Genomic DNA, 4820 nt, shown 5'->3' on the forward strand with positions numbered 1-4820 from the left:
CTCTTGTTGCTCACAGTGAATCAACCCTACAAACAATGATGGACCGCCTATCAACAGCATGCAAGGTCTTTAGCTTAGTCATCAGTGTTAAGGGGGGGGGGCTATACCTGAAGGCTATCCCACTTATTATTGGACTGAATTTTACCACATTTGACACATATAACAAGCATAGTATGGAGTCTTTAAATCCGCAATCACATTTGAGAAAAAGTTTCGTTTCCATGGATACGGCGGCCATATTGGATTTTGTTGACATGTCTTACGTAATGAATACCGTACTTATCGCTGATGGACATTGAATGTTTTCTTGCATACGTGTTTACAAACATTAGATCTAAAGATTCGTCTGCTGTTTTTTTCCTAAACGAATTAGAATATTTTTAATGAATTTTTTCCTTGGGTAGCATTTAAGTTTTCAAAAAATCCGTAAAAATCCCCACTCCAGACACCACCACCAAAATTCTATTCCATATATCAAAAATTCAACAAGCAAATGTTTTGTAATATATCTTCTCTTCCTTCTGTGAAATTTTCATGAAGATTGGATGAAAAATGGTGGAGTTATTCAAAAAAGTATAGAGAAAAGTCGCGTTTTGAGAAAACGGCCGATAAAGAAAAATAAAATGCTGACTTTATGAGGAAATGGCGATGACACACATGCCCGGTATGGGAAAAAATACGGCTTTTGGGGATTCTTATGTGGTGAAATAGTTGTAGGAAAGGCTGAGAAAGCTAAAAATGCCCGCAACTCAAATTCCATAATTTTGAGCCGAATTTTGACTTTGGGGGTGTAGCCCCCCCCCCCTTAAGAAAACAGTCATCCTTACTCAAGAAGGTGCAGAGCAGAGCCATATATGGCTTAACGACAAGGAACTTGAGAAAGTGGACAAGTTCTTTTACCTGGAATCTACCATCAGCTATACTGCATCACCTGATTATGAGATCAACATCAGGATAGGGAAAGCAGCAACAACTTTTGGAAGGCTGACAAAACGTATATGGGAAAATAAAAGATTAACCATAAAAACAAAAGTCAAGATTTTAAAAAAGTATGTGTACTCTGCACGCACTCCTTTAGGGATCTGAAACATGGACCTTGTACAGCAGGCAAGAAAAACGCCTCGATATTTTCCATCTCAGATGTTGCCGCAAGATCTTAGGCATTTCGTGGCGTGACAAGGTTACAAGTGTTGAAGTGTTGGCACGGGTAAACCTCCAGAACATGACAATACCCTGTGTTTAAGAAAATTTAGATGGCTGGGCCATGTCAAGAGAATGGACGACAACCGAATTCCGAAGCAAATTCTCTATGGTGAACTTGCCCAGGGAAAGAGACCAAGAAGAATACCAGAATAGAGATACAAAGACACCTGCAAAAGCAGCTTATCTAAGCTTGGAGTAGATGTTAGCATCTGGGAAGAAATAGATGAGGACAGGAAAACATGGAGGATAAAGGAAAGAACTATAATAATAGAAAGCAGCCTTAGAAACAACCAGGCTGAGAAGCGGCAAATACAGAGTTTCGGTCCACGTCACTGACATGCAAGCACTGCAACAGAATCTGCGCTTCCAAAATAGGAAGAATTAGCCCCGAAAGAGGCAGCACGAAGACAACCTTGAGACCATCTTAAGCTAAATTGACCGTCTGCCTAGACGAAAAGAGCCATACACGTGTATAAGAAGATGAGGTCACTTCCTTTTAAGTAGATCTATGTCTAAACCAATCTTTCTGATTGTAGCACAACATTTCTTTGCATTCAGATCTGGCATAATGCATTCTACCAAAGATAGAGAAACGAATCACTGAGGAGGAAGTTTATTTCTTGATTGTTGCCAAATGTTAGTAGTTCTTTCCTGCGCTCGCGTGTTTAGTGATGCTTAGGTTGTCGTATAACTTAGATAGGTTGTAGTATAACATAAATAATTATACAACTCTTTCGAGATGCTGTGACACTTTATTTGACCCAAAGACATGATCATCGACATTCTTATATTAAAATAATAAAAATGCATGTATACAAGAGATTCTAAAGGATTTTGATTGATGACTGTTTAAGGTGCCGGCTTTTTTATGCTCCGATGCTCTGACAGCATTTTGCCATTCTTTACTGAACCAGCAACTGTTTTTCCTTCGTTTGGTGGATAATTTTAGTGCGCTTTTCGCTTTCTTTTCACAATAAATAAAACTAAGACCCTGAGATGAATTCCAAAGTGGATTATCTCACTGGGAAATTCCAAGTAGAACACACTGGAGTCCACTTTCTCGAGAGGAAAAGTTATTTTCCCTCGAATTTCTCGTTTCTTGTAGATGAGACACTCGAGTTGGCTCTGATAAGCAGAGTGAAAGCAGCTAAACTGTTTATGTTCATTTGTGACAAAAAACGTAAACATCATAAAACGTATCAACCTTTCTTTTATTTAGATTGATGGAGTACGCTGTGGGAATTTTAAAAAACTCAACCAGATCTTAGATTGACCATGCACGAAACGTCTGAGGCCACATCAGGGTCCCGAAATGTCTTTATCCGTGCGGACGTAAGCCACAGTGTTATAAGCACAGTTTGCGGAGAGCACGTTTTCACAGACAAACCCACCTTGGAGTATACAAGCTTTGGTTGAACGCACAAGTTCAATTGCAACATCGACAGAAACAAAACAAAGCCCTAAATAGTATCAGTTCCACTAATTTTTGCTTCTCCAACTATACACAAATACAGGAGATTTGTGGTACTTTTGGACCGGCACATTGTTCGTAGAGATAAAATGAGTTCAATGCCCTACTGGAAACATCGAGTCTATGGTGAGCTTATGATCACCAATTCTTTTCTCGTAAATTTTTGTATTCCACTCAGCTAGGTTGGTCCAGAGAAGCAAGCACAGGCAAGCCTACTAAATGATGTAATTGGATCTATGGAGGCTTTTGTAAATTCATAGTCTTACAACCCACATTCTAAAACACCCTTCAGTTCCAGGTACATACACTGAAAAGACAATTTAATCTGTTATTGAGACTGGTCCGATTCAGTTCATTTAAGTTGTGGGGTTTTAATTTGGTATTGTCCCTGATAAAAAAAGTTCCTCCCAGCGCTCTTCCTGAACAGGGAATCAAGTCCAGATCATACGAAATGACTAACATCCTGCTTATTTGAGAGTTAAACTTAGAAAAGCAACAACCATCAAAAAACAAAATTACAAGCAAAAAAAAAAAAAAACTTTAAAAAAGCAAACAAAAGAAAACAAACAAACAACTGAGTGGCGTTGAGAGACTATCTGCAGAACGTGTCTTTCAACGTTATTTTTCCGGAGTTGGTTACCTCACTCAGAAGTGCTGTCCAGGAAGCGAGAGAAGCAAAGACTCCTCATCATCTCCCGATACTTTGAGCTGAACTTGTAGTAGACAAAACTATTCACAGCGGCGCTTAAGTAAGTAAGGATGGTTCCAATGGCATTGCTCGCGAAATGAGTGTTGTGGTATCGCTTTCCGCTGGCATATTCTGACACTACTCTTCCCACAGTGTAATTGACGATGGGAAAGAACCGAGTGGTAACAAAGATGGCCGCTACGAGCGTGACCAGCCTCACAACTTGTATTTCCTTTGCGTTAAAAGTTGAATTATTGTTTGTCTGCTTTGTTTTGTTGGCGTTTTGCGTGGAGTCGTTTTCAAGCGTTTGTGTTGAATATGCCATTGACGTTTCTGTCGTCGAAGTTGAAGTGGCCGTTGAGGAGTTCTTGCTGCGGAATTGCGACTGCTTTTTTAATTTCCGGATCAAAGAGACAACACAGATGAGTGAAATAAATACACACGTGTACAAAATAACGTTTCTGTTAACGAGGTCATGGAAAGCTCTGGCTTGGCTGTACCCAGATTTTCTCACAAGGATCAGACGAGCCTGAATTGTTGTATTTGCTGACCACCAACGCAGTTCTTGCGTGGAAATCATAGGCAGACTCATGCCGAAACTGACTGTAGCTAAAATACCTATAGCAATGTGCGTGCGACGAAGCGAAAATAGAAGTCTGAAATGTAAAGCCTTTGTAACACAACAACATCTGGCTACAGCAATATAGGTGTTGGTGAATAAAGACATGTTGTAAAACGGAATGGAGAACCAATGGGTATAAGTGTTCACAGCCCATGTAGGTGTCTCCACATAGACGCTCAGGAACCTTATCACGCAAATGTATCCGATAAAGAGAAATGCAAAAAGATCGGAAAGGGACAAATAGAAAAGCGATACAGTAACTGGATCACGGAGTCCCATCATGAGAAAGATGCAAACGTTGAGACTGTTGGTAGTCAGTCCAGTAAATACAGTGATCGTGAGGAGCCAGTACTGGAACATTGACACATGGTAAAAAACATAATCGCTGATAAGACCAGGAAGAGTCCCCTCCTCCGCAAGGACATCTTCTGCTGTCGTCAAGTTATTCGTAGGCATGGTTATCGAAGTAAATGTCTCTTTAACTTACTGAACAATTCAGGCGTAAGACGTGTTACGTCGAAGATTAAATGTTATTCAAATAAAATAGCCAATTTAAAGCCGGAGACACAATAACGGTATCTTGTATCTTTGAGAGACAGTGAATATTTTCAAAAGCACGCTTTTTTGCAACTCAGCACGCTCAGTCGGAGTAGGATCTGTAGCCTCAGGTTCTTAAGTTCTCAGAGTTACGAAAGAGCGCAAAGCTAAGAGTTCGGCGAAACAAATGCTCTAAAGTCGAAAACAAAGTTCTTTGTATCAAGAGCGACCTTCGTACATCATCTACTAAACAAAGAAGATCACGGAATTATTGTCGGGTGGAAGAATATATAACAGTA

The sequence above is a fragment of the Aplysia californica genome, unplaced genomic scaffold (assembly GCF_000002075.1).
Source record: "Aplysia californica isolate F4 #8 unplaced genomic scaffold, AplCal3.0 scaffold00542, whole genome shotgun sequence".
Taxonomy (NCBI): domain Eukaryota; kingdom Metazoa; phylum Mollusca; class Gastropoda; order Aplysiida; family Aplysiidae; genus Aplysia; species Aplysia californica.